Raw genomic sequence first — 15,824 nt, 5'->3', positions numbered from 1 at the left:
ATAACTGCTACAGCATGTCTATCTTCACATCGCTGAGTGTGTGTTGTTTATTTTAACAACTGACTAAGTAATGTTCGCGTTAGATTGCACTTTGTTCTCCTTTGTTCTCATCGGCAAAATCAAAAATCTGGAAGATGTCTCCGGGCGCTTATGAGCTTCTGTCAGGCTGCAGGAGGAGGTGACTGATGACTCTCTAATCACACGCGACTAGCTCGACCCGCTTTCCCCAGTGCGTGCCGCAGATTGTGCCGCTCGCCGTTCCCAGCCCGATGCACTCTTGAATACAGAGGTGTTTAAATATCAGCGGGAGTTGAAATGATTTCCAACACAGTTTTATCGTCTGCCACATTTTGTCCTCTTGTGGCTGACAGGTTTGTCGTGATATCCCTGCATTTGATTATCCCTCTGCTGCCTGAAACGATGCGATTATTATCGTCCACGTCTCGGATTTTCCATTTTCATCCTACAACCTGTGATTTTCTCATGGGCCTTTCCCAGTGACCCACTGATCTTGTCCTCAACTTCAGTCAACCTCTTTCCCCCCCCCTATATGTGCATCCCTCCCTGTCTCTCCCTTCCTGCTGGGTGTATCATACCAAAGCTCCCAGTCAATGTGTTTCTAATTACATGTTTTTACTGGAACCTCCAGTTTCCTGTGTTGCCTCCCCATTTGTGAGTGTGGCCAGGCCAGACTGGGCCCCGACCAGTGTTCATGGAGCCGAACGCCAACCCTGCCCACTGAACGGGAGTATCATTACTACGCCTTCTCGGGGTTTATGGCAAACCGCTGTCACGTTAGGAATGACACGGACATGCTTGTCTGACCTCCGTGTTTGGCCAACGTTGTCACAGCAACAGGCAGACTTCCCCGTTGGAGCAGCGTAACGGTATGCCAGCGAGGAGTGCCATGCTGGAGGATTTTAGTGCCCAGGGTTCTCTGGGTCACCCTTTCAGAAGTGATGGACATTCCCTTAAAGCCACATTTCCATGGCATTTTGGTACCTAAAAAGCCTCGACACCGAAAACCAACCTAAGGTCAAATACTTGACACGAGGCCATAGGGCGTGAGTGACCTTTCTGAGGAAAACCCACACACACACACAGACACACACACCTACACACACGCACACACACCTACACACACAGCATTCTCATGTACTTCTGGCTTGGTTGGCTTTTTAACAAGGTGGTTCTAATTTCATCCTCATACTCCACTCCAGGCAAGACATCAGAGCATCAGGTCAGGTAGACAGGGATTATTTCATTTGTTTTTAAAGCCCCAAAAGAATAATAACATTAAAATGTCCTGTTTGCTTTCTGCTTTTACTGCTCGGTATTTTTCACCCTGCTCCTATAATGCTTTTCAGATTGAGATATTTTATTTTTGGGCTCATATAAATTTAGCTCTTTCTCACTTCCTACCCCAAACAGCTGAGAGGAACAGTTAGCTAATAGCTTGTCAGAATAGCTTAAAGACACAATTATTTTGTACAGCAGTCCTGAATAATAATAATAAAAAAAAGCTAATAACATTAAATTTCATAAACTCAAATCTATTTCTGAATTTATTTGACGCTAATGTTGGTACATGTCTGTGTGGCCGACTATTAGCTAACACAGTTACCAAATGAGCCTCAGATGGTTTCGTTAGAGCCACGTTCATCTCTTTATTCCCCTATTCCCTGCAAATTAAAAAAGAAGAAGCAGCCTGGGTTCAATCTTCCACCCGCAGGCCAATGCTTGTTTCTGAAGCCTAGCACCCGTGTTGTTTGAGCAACAAATGCAGTTGTTCTTATAACGAGGTGCGGCCCAAGGCATTGTTTGCTCATTGCTTTTTTTGAGGCCACAGAAAGTGACTTCAGCATTAACCACAAACCTGGGCTGAAGTCAACAGCATTTAAAAAAGCCACATTTCTCTGCTGCCACCTACGTATGCAACTTCCCATGAAGTGAACGCCCTGCTTTGTTGCACACGAGTCATGCTTTGACATCATCTGCGTTAATTATGTCGTCTGATTTAGAGACGCACGCCAGCCTGTCCCTCAGCAGACTGCCACTACATCAGGGATGCACACACACACACACACACACACACCTACCACACACACACACTCATCCTCAGTTTGCAAATGCAGTCAAATGGAGTCGCTGGTGGGAGAAGACTGGGATGTGGTGGAGGAAGAGGGCCTGCCAGCAAAAGACTAAATATTAGCTTCACACCTGGATAGGTGAACTGTCTTTTCTTTGGGAACAGAAGGTGTTGCTGCCATTAGTTTTATTATGTTATGCTCAAATCACACATGATTAATCAAATGAGCCTTTGCACTTTATTTTACGCCGAGCTTGTGCCTCTTTTAACTAACTTAAAAAGAGCTGGAACACATTTTAAATAGCTCAAGAACTCTGGAAACATGAGTTTTAGATGTTTAAACACGCCGCCTGATGTTATCTGGAATGACTATCATACCTCCAACCACCTTCTTGTAGAAAAACACTTCATGTCAATTTACGTCACGTTTAGTTTCCTCTGTTTAAAGAGGCTGCAAAGTAAAAAAAAAAGAAAGAAAGAAAGATGTATATTGATAGAGTAACAGCATGCCCCATTTGTTTATGTTTAAACTGCCTGCAGGAAATGGAACCAGATTTGACTCACTAGAGCACGTTGGTGCTTTAGACACAGACTCATGGGAAAGAAGAGAACTTTACTGTGTAGCTGCAAATGCTAAAAGCCGACCAGGATATGCTGCAACAGGCTGATGGAGGAGTGTCTCCTCTTCCCAGTTGTATCCTCTTTGGTGGATTAAACCCCATGTGGCTCAGTCTGTGCCAAACATAGCTGCTAATTCCAAAAAACATGAAGGTTCTTTTTCTTTTCTTGGAGAAATGCAGGAAAGGAAATCGCCTCACATGCAGACATCAGTCAGAATGTCGGTCCACCTCCGGAGCTTTGCTGATGCTCATTTCTGTCAGCACGCTGTCGCTGTGCACAGTCACTCCTCAGCCTCATCCGGAACTGCAGTGCTGTCCACACTTCATGCCTACTGGGCTGATGTCTTGTGTCTGGTTTTGTGACCATGCATTAAAGCAACAGGACAGATAACACTAGGTGCGTTTACAGGGACACATTTAATTGGATTAAAAGCCTGATTAGAATAACAATGCTTCATGTATACACCTAAATCGGATTAGTGTGACCCAATCAAGCTCCATCTGATCAAGATTTTTTTCCAATCGAGAGGGGTGGTTTTTACCGATTGATGATCCGATCAGGGCGCATGAAAACACTTACTCTGATGTTTCGGTACAAACCGTCGTTACTGCGCATGTCTGTGACGTCAGCTTTACGTGCTTCTGTTGTTCCCGGAAGCTAGCTGAAGCAGAGCGAGCGAAATACAGAACTGGTCAGTATTTGAGACAAACACGTTGCCGGAGATATTAAAGGAGGAAACTAACAGCGCAAACGGGGAAAACGCACAAAATAACACTGACATTTCAAGCAGAAAAGGGCGGAGCCATGTTTTGTTTACAACGGAAGTAGCTACGGCTTCTTCGTCTACTATTTCTGGTATAAATTGTGCATGTCAAAATAATTTATTCAGATCAAAAGTGAGATGCATGATTTTTAGGGTCCATGAACACAGTGCATCCGATCATAATTTTACTGTGAACTCTGATTGGATTAAAGAAATGTTGTCGATGTAAACGCAGCCAATGTCAGACCAGTTTGGTCATTGGCCGTGCGTGATCTTACCAAACAGCACAGCACAATTGCAGCCTGCAGGGGATGGCGAAACACTGCTGATTCTGTGCTCAGGTTCATCTGCAAATCAGACATTAGCCTTGGCAGGAAATGCACAACAAATAGCAAATCCAATAAGATTTTTATATTTACCAAGATTCAATATGGGGGGGATATTCAGCCCATTCTCTGGATTAGTCTGAGAATAGCTCAAAATGCTGTGTAAACGGCGGCTCCTGCCTCCTCCCTTCCCACTCGTGCTTCTCAGGGATTTATTGCAAGGTGATTAGTGTTGACAGAGAAGACTCAAATAGTCTAGCCAAAACATTTCTGCAAATGTGATGATGGATATGCAATGATTCTTTTCTTTTCTCAGCAGTCGGGGTGTTGCTCATCCTCCTGCTGTTATTGTGTCAGCCGCCATAACCTTGGTCTTTTGGGAGACCGCAGCCCAACACAAACACCACCGAGCCCCTGCTGTGCTGAGGACCAGGGGCGACGACTGCAGGAACACACACAGAGACACTGAAGGGAGGAGGATTCTCTCTGCACAAATAGATAAATGATCAAACACTGTTTGAGAACTTGAATCTGAAACATGGGTGCATTGTGCGAAATAGAAAGCACATTTAAGCCAATGAAGAATGTCCTTTTGTCAAATTCATGTTACGTTGATATGCTTGCGACAGCAGTGAGCAATCTGTGGAATTAAATAGGAGTACTTTACATGACATTGGCCTTATTGTTCCCATTCATGGTATATTTCTGTTTTGAATTTTGCACCATGTCTGAAACTGAGTCATGTGAGTTTGGAGAAACTAAATACTGCAGAGTCTGTTTCCTGTCAGCGGAGCAGGAGAAGCAACACTGAGATGCACAGCTTTCATATGTCAATTTAGGTTTCAGTCCAGTGAACAGTTGGACACACACACACACACACACACTAATGAAAAAGCACAAAGGCGCGAACTTCATGGTGCAAGACCTCCGGTATGTGAGGCCTGCTGAAAAGTGTTGGTGGGTTTCTGCTGGGTCGTCTGAATTAGCCTCCCTCAACCTGCTGACCCAGACCACACACACATTTGTGCGTGCACTGAATAATAATTCTCCCATACAGGGGCATCATGTGAGGGGAGTGATTGTTGTCAGGGAAAATAGCAAATACAAACATCTCCCAGAAAGTTATTAGTCAAACAAATGTAATGAATCGGTTGTTTTTGTCTTGTTGAATGAGACCGTGCCTGTCTCCTCCTCACACACACACACGCTGGACAACAGAGTATCAGGGGTCTCGTGCGCTTTCTAGAATAATGCTTCTGAAAGCAAAGTTGAAAAATGATTGGGGACTGTAAAGGACGCTGAACAGGATGGTATGGATTCAAAATGCAGAGGCACAGACTGACGGTAGAGCAACAGAAGGGTGTAATCCATAAAAGGGTTTGGTACACAGAAAACAGTCCACACTGGCAAAGGTACCCAAATCGTTAGGCAAAAGGCAAGGTCAAAAAAATCAGGCAAAGGGTCGGAAACGAGACTATGGCTGTGACATGAGAAAAAAGGCAGGAACGTGACTGTGAGGTTCAACGAACTGGCCGAGGACTGAAGACAGAGGGAGGGAGAACAGGCAGGGTGACGAAGGGAATGAGACTCAGGTGTGGCAATCAGAGGGAAAGAGGTCAGACACAGAACACAGGAAATAATGCAACACATAAAGGCGGGGCATGAACCCTGATAACCACAGAAGTAGGAGGGCTTTTAAAGACCAACTCGTTTCATTGATTTGGGCCTTTTGATCCGGCCTGTCGAACTTGTCCAAATGATATCATTAAATTACATTTTATTATAATTAAACCTCATCCATACTACCTTTTCCCTGTAATCCTTACATATTCATGCTTTGCTACCTATAAAAGGCCAAATCCTTCCATCTAATGCTTTTACATGTCATTTATACTTGTTCACCTTTAGTCAGCTAAACTTGAATAAAAAAAAGAAAAGCAAGCATAATGTTGTTGTATAAATATGATCAGTACTCACCTGCCCTAATAGAATATATTCTACAACACAATATATTGAGCAAATAAGAATGAAAGCTAAATCAGCTGCTTGTTTTGGACCCATGGTACTGCGTCTTCATCTCGTCCTCCCACTCTGCAGGTACTACACCCAAACAGGCGCCCGGCGAGGGGCCAGCCTGCCATGCTTCATCCATGCTTCACTTCTTCATAAAAAACGATGGGACACATCTCGCCATCAGGCGATGCTCTGCCTTGGAGCTCTAGGCTGTCATCAGAAGCAAATGATTTATAGGAGCCCTTGTTAATGTTCACTCGTTGGAGAGCTGATAAAATAAGGAAGTGCAGATACCTGTTGCCCCCCCGCGAGCGGTGTTCTGTAAGACATCAGCCTTGATCCCATAACTCCAGGAGCCAGGTCCTGTCATGCTGAAGAATGAGAGTCCGATCTGGGTTATTGAGTAGCCAGGGCCTTCAGATTCTCATAAATTATACCCCTGTTATAAATAAAATCCTGACCGTTGAGTGAAGCAGGAAGGGGAGGAAGTGGTGAAACGCAATGCCGTTCACTACCATCAAAAAATCAAGGCGGAACGACAGAACGTAAACCACCTGAATGCAGAAAGAACTGCTGTGTTATTCTCTTTAGGAATAATAAAAAAAAAAAACACTAAATGTAAATGCAGAAGGATCTGATTTATATCCTGAAGATTCAGCCTGTGGTTCTGAGACAGTTTACTTTCACGCCCTTGAATGCGTCCAGCCCTCTGTCTTTGTGTCTCAGTGGCACACAGTGATGTTTGTGTAGGACTTTCCGCTGTTTTCTCCTGCATGGGGGGGACAGCCCGTAGATTTAACCTCTGTACCAAACCTTTGCAGTCGACGCTCTCACATCTCTTTTCATCCAACACAGTTTAAACTGATACCATCTCAGGGTTACCCATGCAAAGCAGAGCTGGAAGACCGCTCACGCGGCGAGGCGCTATCGGAGAGTCACTGTGCTAAGTCATTTCAGACCTCCTGTTCTTCACAGCAAATGAGCGAGGCTACTCTTAAGCTCCATTAAGCAGAGGGGCAGCTATTTACTGTGTTTGCTTTCTCCCCCCCCCGTGCTCTGAACACGGCCAGGCACAGGTGCAGGCTGAGTTCAGAGACCCCAGGGCAGCAGACCACCGAAACGCCGCGGTCTCTGCGGAGAAAGTAATGAACGTTCCTCCTGCTCCGACTGGATGAATGGACCTCGGGTCACCACTGTGACGTTGACATGGATCATTTCAATGGGATTTGTGCTATTAATGTAGTCTCAAGAGCAAAGCTGTGAAACAAAGGATGAAGCAATTTTCCAAAATGACTTCAATTCCATGAATTGCAGCATCGGGCTGCAATTCCGCAGAGCGTTTTTGTGTTGGTTCTACTCCCACATGATCAGCCTCTGCTCTTACTGTATACTTCATGGCCTTTATGTGAATGAGAATGCATTTTGAGAGACATTTCCCAGAGTCTAGTGTCAATGCGAGAAGATACTAATCTACTGGGGGGGGGGGGCAGGATGGTGGTGCAGTTGGATGCGCTGACGTTGCCTCACAGCAAGAATATTCTGTTTGAGTGACCTAAAATAAATGACATGTAAATGTAAATGTTGGATACCTTTTCCAGTCAACACTGGAAAAGGTATCCAAATAGTTAGACAAAAGGTTATGGCGTGAAAAACAAAAGGAGTAATGTGACTGGGAGGTTCAGCAAACTGGCCGGGGCCTGAAGACAGAGGGAGGGAAAAGAAGGCAGGGTGACGAAGGGAATGAGGCGCAGGTGTGGCGATCAGAGCAGGTGTGGCAATCAGAGGGAAAGAGGTCAGACACAGAACCCAGGAAATAATGCAACACATAAAGGCAGAGCATGGAAGCAAAAAATAATACAAGGACAGTAAGGACACCCAAACAGCTAAAGACTGAAACATATTTAGAACATAGCAATCATATGCTCATAACTAATACAGCAATAAAAATCTAACTCTAAATGAGTTCCGCCTTTTTACAGTTGATCAATTTATGAGAGAGAAATAGATTTTTTTTCTTTTATCGATGCTGCGTAAGGCCACATATGCTTGAGATTGACTGTCAGAGCCTCATCTTCAAAGTTTCTGGAGCTTTCAGTAGCTGCAGCTTTGCTCTTTACATCTCTGGAAGTCATGGACATCCTACATTGTAGTTTAACCATATGCCACAGGTTTTTCAAAACAAGCTGTAATTCTAGATATCTACGGTATCAAGTCGTGCCATACTTGTCTGACTGCTCTGCGTTGTTACAGGAACAGGATGTTTTGAGGGGCCCTGTTTTGGAGTTCACATTTTGCGAGGACCTGGTGTTTAGAGCTGGGAGCACGCTTCAGTCCGGGTAACCGCTGCAACAGCTTTCGATTCTCTTTGTTCTCCAATCAGAAACGCGTTTCAGTTTGAGCTTCATTAAAAGCATGTTCCTGAAATTGGATCCATCGCTTTGTACACCCGCTGAACAGGAACAGTGTGCAGCCTAACTGGAAGCAGATCATTGTACCCATCAGCGGACCGGGCTGCATTGTGTGCACATTTTAGCTGCACGATGTTGTTGTGTGCCGGCTGTTTCACAGCGTGCAACAAATGTGTGCTTGTGAAACACCATAGCACAAAGTGTCACTCACTCTACAAATGGGTCGTGTGGTCCGTGTGGTACAGTGAACATTTATTCACTGTACATGACATCATTTACCCTTCAGACGCATTAATCACTATTTCACCCCCCCCCCTGCCAGGGGGCCACTCTTGCCTGTAAAGGAGCACAGCATCGGTCTTTGCAGATATTTTCCACAGGAAATCAGAGGCGATTTTAGAGCCTTTCTAGAGGTAATAAAGCTCACCTCCAATTTTTTTTTTAAGTTATTCATTATTTTTACAGTTATTATCTAAACACGTTAGAAATCTAATTTTGTAAATGTTACTCAGCTAGGTTATATGCAACTCTTCTTTTCAGCTCAGTGAGAGATGCATTTCTCACTTTTCTGCTGTGGGAAGGGACACACACACACACACATTCACGCAGATGAGAGACAAGATGAGATAAAATTACAGCGCTGCACAAATCATTATGTTGCATCAACTTGCTTTAGTGGCTGTAAAAATGCCGGGTGCTGCTCTTTTGAATTTCATATTTGAGACCACTCAGAGCACAAAGCTTCTCCAGTGCAGCTCGATTTTCCCATTATGTCATTCCATCTAAAAGCAATCCTATCATGATAGTTTTGTACATGAAAGCCAACAACGAGAAACTGGAAGGACATTGGTTCGTTATTATTTTGCTAGTTATTCGAGTAAAGCGATTTTTCATTCATGGCGGTTCCATTTAATTCAGGATCCAGCTAAATGATTCCTTCAGCGCCACATGACCAACCATTCAACACAGTTTCACAACAGTCTATGTCTAATTGATAAAAAAAAAAAAAGCGTATCTTGCTCCTTTACCTGGAGTCCACTCCAAAGTGTAATGATTTCTTCACTGGCGTGCGAGCCATCTGTCTCCCAAGAAACCTTCAAGTGTTTTAGTGCATTCAAACCAGCAGTCAGACACGCAAATTAGAGCTGGTGGAAACGTCGCCTCCTCCAAAGAGGTTATAATTATATGAATTATATATTATATCACTGTATGCACCACAGCGACTCACTATTCAGCTAGAAGATAGAAAACACCAGCCTAGTCTGTTCAGCTTGCCTGAACAAACACCCACCTCTCCACAAAGTGTCGCGGAAATGGACTGAGAAGTTTCTCTTAATTTGGAAAACAACAACAACAAACAAAACAAACATTCTAACAGTGTTAAAATGTAACAGAAATGGGATTTGTTTTAATCCAGGTTGGTTTCTATAGCGGAATCTTTCCTGGTGAGAACATGGACGAGTGGTGAAACCGTGTTGTTACAATGCCAAGCCAGATGCTGTTTTCCTGAAATAAATTCAATGGAGTCAGCAATCACTTCACATGACTAACAAATGTACTGTCATATGGTCAAATATGGACTCCGTCCAATCGCTGACATATATATATATATATAAGTACTCTGCCTGCTTTATTTATTATCAGACTACCGATTAGCTTCCTGCTGGTTAAAATATGTTTGTGTGTGTCTGTTGGGACCAAGAAGGAACTGTTTAACTGGAAAGAAATATATTCCCAATAACTCTTTCCTTGCCTGGGAGCTGAACCTCTCTAGAGGTCCGATGCTAGAGTCTGTGCTGCAGGAAACAGTAGTGGCTCTGTTGCCCCCTGCAACAACCAACAAGCTCCAAGTGTCCACCGGGCACCTTTTGAGATTTCATGCTATGCCTTGCGCATGCCAGTGCAGCGCGTGCCGCACAGCATCTCATCCCTGCCAAGTTAAAGCCGGTTTCACTTTACTGACCAAACAAAGGCGCTGAAGGCTCAGCAACTCACAAGCAAACTCGCCACCACTTTTTTTTATCTCCTATTATTTCACACCGATTGAGGAAACTGATCCCGTAATAACTGGCGGGAATGTGTCCAGAACGCATCCATTAGTCCGGAGCTGTTGTGGAGGAATTTCAGTCTCTCTTTTTTCCCCCACATCATTGCAGGAGCTTCCACAATCGGGCCTCCTGGGAAAGGGAAAGCGAGCAGGGAAATGTCTACACAGCAAATCAAGGGAAGAGCTTCCAGATGTGACATGTCAGCATCAACGACACTCAATGACGAGGCGGGGATGTGTTTGGGAGAAGGGATGAGGGGATGACTGACTGACAGGCTTTCAGCATGAATGAGAATATCACTCAAGGAGAGAGAGAGAGAAAAATAATCATGTCTTCAATAGCAACCTGTGTTTGGATCTCCGGTCGGGAAAGGTTATATTGACACATGAATGCCCTCAGATCGGTGCGCATGTTTCAATGACAACATGTGTCTGGTAGCCAACATGAGCGTGGGCGTGGGGGGGGGGGGGGGTATGCATGTGCAGCTTGTTCATGTATGTTGAGTGCCAACACAACCACAAACAAGAACATGCTCAACGACAGCTTTATTTCGTGTACATGTGTATGGCAGCATGGTCCTGGCAAATCAAGCACATTCAAGATATGGGCTTCAAAGACATGTTAAAAAGAAACACTGTTTCTGTGTATCTCGGTAAAGATGGCTGATCGTTGAGTCTCATTCTCGGGTTGAAGCAAGTACTTCAATATCAACCGTCTTCCTGCAGAAAGTCCCCTTCCTGACGATGCTTATCGTTGAATTTCTTTCCATAATAGACATTCAACAGATTTAAACTCTATTTACTACTCTGTATACTTTGATTCACATTGCCATCCTCAGGAAAGATGTTTACATCCAGTGTTGCTGTCTTGTCTCACTGATAACATGCTCACTGTTTACTGTTCATTTTCTCCTGCAGTTAAATATAGACATTCAGAAATGATGACACCATAGGTGATTAAAGTGTTCCAGAAATCTTTCCCTTTTAATGTGCAATCCTGTCTGCCACCGGCCAGGAAGTATCCCTCTAACCCAGGGGTCGGGAACCTTTTTGACTAAGAGAGCCATGAAAGCAAAATATTTGGAATTTTATTTCAGTGAGAGCCATATAATATATTTTAAACGTGAATTCAACTAAATGTCAGTATAATAAGCCTCTGAATGTTACGGACTATTGTGAGCGGACCCCAGAAAGCAGAGAACAGAGACAGTGATAGTTGAATTTATCATTTACTGATCCAGCCACACAAGTTACTTACAACAAAAAATGAACCAGCTGCGGTCAACACGGGCGAGGCGAGGATCAGAGTCGGGGCACTTTTTCGTCCCGGACGTTCTGCACACCGGGACGAAAAACACACAATAATCCGACGATTAACAGCGGGCGGAGCAGAGAGTATGAGGGCTGGTGGCGATTGCCTCAATCCGTCTCAGGTGACCGCAGCCAATCCACACACCGCAGAACCTGCTCTCTCTACAAAGGCCGATTATTTGGTCCATTCGTCCTGAAATGTACGATACTCGTCATCTTTTTTTCTTTTTGCCATCTTCTTCGTCAAAGGGTTACTAGCTTTGAATTTTGACCGATCAGACTGATTCGAAGGGTTAATATATAAATATATATATATATTTTGGTGGATTATTGATTGATTTTTGCAAGAGCGTTTTGGAATAAGAATAATCAGCCATCAGTTGAACATGTGCCAAAGAGGACTGAAGTCAAGGACTACACTGAAATTACACGTTGTGTCGATGCATTAAGCCTTCATTCAGCACTCTGGGCTCCGCTCTGTTGTTTTCCATCCAGCTGCATAAAAGGAACACCGCATCCTGCTCTGGAACGGAATGCTGCCAGTGTGAACTGTGAGGTATGGAATCGTGCATGATGCCGGTAATTCCTGGCTTTCGTGCCTGTGAGAAAGCACATGAGCATGCCTGTGTCGCTCATTACTGCAATGGTGAAGTAAAGCAAAGCATGTGTGACTACCATCGCCATGCATGTGAGCCATATGAGCTGTACAGTACAACCAGGAAAGGGAAGCACAGCTGCGGGAGTGGAGACTGTTGAAGTCCTACAGAGAACAACATTTTCCGGCTATGATGACACACATTCAGAGGGGTTGACTTGAAACACACGTGGAAGCAGACTGCTTGCTCCATGCATCCCGTTCCCGGGGTTTGCCGTCATTACCTTAGAAGCCCAGCTTGGATTCAGGCTCATTCAGAGAGCTGATCAGGCCACAGTTTCCTGCTGGGCACGACGAACGTCACACTCCTAAGCAACGAGCCATATGTCAACCAGATGCTGCTGGCCTCAGTCCCCTTCAAAGAAACAATTAGACACAATTATTGCAACATATAAATGAATTTCATCCATGATTAAAATGTTTTGGGGTATGGGGCAAGCAGGACACGCAGCCAGGTGGTTGTAATCGCGACGGCGGTCGCAGTGGGGCTCCGTTCAAAGAGGGAAACCAACCGAGCTGCTTACTCAGGCACTTTTGTGGCTGGTCAAGTGCTTCCACTCTCCGCCCTCGCCTTGGTGCGTGTTCACCCCACCAGCGAAGGCATCTGTCCCCTAATGCCACTTTAATGAAGGCCATTGGTTTTAATGGAGCCTCATTTTAAACTCCAGCAATTAAAGCTTGCGGTGCACTTGACCCGGGAGGTTGTTGAGACAGTATGAGTGCCAGTCCTTCAAATACACAATCCCAGTACAAGCCAAATGCGTGTCGGAAAAACCCTAATCCGGCTCGCGGCAGGTCGGCTGACAGTCACGGAAAGAGGCACGCACAATTCCGCTGAGAGGAGAAACCATGTTTGAGGGATGAAAACCATCTTTAGCTGAGAGTGAAGAAGGAAGACAGGTGGCGAGGATGAGAGGAGTATCCCATAGAGTTTGAGTGGTTCAGAAAACAAAGTAGAACTGCAGAGCGATACAGTGGCATTCTAAAACAAAGGGTTTGCCAAGACCATAACCGAAAGCCACTCTGCTTGGTGCGGATTCAAGCTGCAGCACACTCAGTGTAACTGTGTGTAACGGTGTAACGGTGTGTGCTATCACATGTGTATTTATGGCACTCAGGTGACAGAAATGAACATGCTTAAAAAGAATCTATTGAGCAAAGGGAAAGATGGCGTCCTCAGTCCAGGTGAAAAATGAAGACCTTTGCAGTTTCCGCTGCGCAGATCATCAAGGACTCTTGACCAGAGGACCGTCGATCTTACAGAAATGCGCTCCCGCAGCGCCACGCAGAACCTGACGAGAGGACGGTATGGTTTGAATCCCAGATGAAGGGTGTGACGAGGTTAGGTGCTATAGACGGTGCCTGTTGGTCTCAGCAGGATAGTGAGGTAATGACATGTTACTGTCACACGGTAATGGATTTTCTACAAGGTTAAAAGTTCATTTGACATATATTTTTATAAAGTACCACCTGCATTCCACTCCAACGCGCAATCAATTCTGAATAAATACTCAAATTGAAACCAAATTCGTTTGCACATGCTAAAATGCATGCCTGGATAATATATGTGTATGTGCCTCAGATCTTTCCAGGTGTGTCATCTACCCATCATGCTTTGCTGCTTCCTGGCGTCAGATGGTATAACGTTGATGTACGAGCTGTGAAGAGGAGCTTTATTTTATCTCCGGCGTGGTGACATGGGACCGTTGCTTTATCTCCCACGTGAATGTATGGGATGTTCGCCCTTCTCTCCAGGCCCGTCCGCCTGCCTGCTGAGGGCCTGATGAAAGCACAGGGACACCTTGTCCAGATGGCAAACATCCATCAGAGGAGTAACTTGTCAAATGGTGAGGGCAGAGGAAGTGAAGGAAGGGTACCGGCTCGCTCACGCAGGGCTCAAGTCCGACAGACGCCTAAGGACCGGTCCTGTTGGTGCAGAGTCTAGTTGACAGACGCTACAAATACGATTCATAGTTTGAACACTGCAACATTTACACAATGACAATGGAAGATTGCAGTGACATCACATTTTATTTATATTTTATACATGTCAAGTATAACATCACTGCGTGAGTCATTAAAGTGTAAGTTAGCACATATATACATCTACTGATCGCAGTTCCATGTCATGGTGTATTGCAGCATTTGTGATTTCTGATCTTGCAGAGAAACAGTAGGTTGTACTCGTGAAACATTCTCACGGTCAGCATCGTGCTAACTTTCTCATATGCTGACGTAAAACTTGTGTGTGTGTGTAAAGTCACAAATGTGTCCATTAGAGCAAGAGAGAAACCTGCTAATGTCTTTTTTCACCCTGAGCTTTTGAGGAAAGTAGCATAAAGTACTAACAAACATATCTGACCCCCTCCCAGACAATCCTGGCTCAAACACTGGCGATAGCAAGAAAACATGGAAAGTTTAACTCATCTGTTCCGACAATGTCTTCCCATTCCTTCCCCCCGATTCCCCACGAAGTTTGAAGCACACAACAGTACAACAAAAAGCACGGTTAGATAATCCCTAGCACATGGTAGTGAGACAACACCCTATAGGCCTGATGAATGAAAACGAAAAGACACAAAGACATGGAAATGATCAGCGGCTGCTCTTGTACTCCTGCAGTCAGCGTCTGACACACCAGTGCCCTCTGAAGTGGCTTTGGAGGGATAATAATCGGCATGTTGCCCGCTCTTGAGTTGAATGTCTGTTTTTGTAAAGTGAACTTCTCCTTAGCAAATAAAAACAAAATGCAACACCCATACGGAGGCCGCTTCCCGAGCAGTCTCATCAGAACCTATTTCAATGGGGCCTTTATAGGTTTCTGTGGTTTATCCTCCAGGCTTAGTGACATTTGAATCTGTGAGCATAATTCACCCCCTCTCTCTCTCTCTCTCTTTCCTTGCTTCCTGATTGCTTCCACACATTGAGAGCAGGTCCAGCTGGAGACTGTAAAAATAAACTTCATGTTTAAAAATGGATAGATTAGCCTTTTTAAATTGGTTTCTTTTCATGTTTTTCTGCATCCCTGTGTCCAACCTCGCTGGAGCCAGCAGGTTGAGAACAGAGATTAAGTGTATGAGTGCGTGTGTGTGAGAGAGAGAGAGAGAGAGAGGGGTAGGGGCAAGGGAATGCAGACAAGACCAGAGTAACTCTAATGGGCAGGAAAGTGGAGTACAAGACCCGTCGCCTTCCAGATGTTTTCTGTGAAATCCGTTAGCGTGGAGCAGGTCTGCTGCGAGGTGTTGGAGGCCTCCACATGCACCAGGATCCTGGACCGTTCTCCTGCCTGACACCTGGCGTTCCAACTCTCTGCACAGCTGTGACACTCCACATGCTGCATCACGTTCCACCTCCATCTTGGTCGACTTCCTTTCAGATATTGTTTACAGTCCAACAAAAATACCGTGCAGAGGCTCTTTTGTGGTCGAGCCAAACAAAAGAAGATAATAAATTAGAATGAAGTCTTTATCTGATCCCGAGTTTTATTACGTAATGCCTCCTGTATTTGGAGAACCTGCTTGCACACTGACCAGATAAGGACTGATTACTGACATTAATTATAGAAGACGAGGTTTCCTTCCTTCCTTCCTT

Source organism: Brachionichthys hirsutus, chromosome 9 (genome assembly GCF_040956055.1).
Source record: "Brachionichthys hirsutus isolate HB-005 chromosome 9, CSIRO-AGI_Bhir_v1, whole genome shotgun sequence".
In the NCBI taxonomy this organism is placed as follows: domain Eukaryota; kingdom Metazoa; phylum Chordata; class Actinopteri; order Lophiiformes; family Brachionichthyidae; genus Brachionichthys; species Brachionichthys hirsutus.
Note: the sequence above shows the minus strand (reverse complement) of the source record.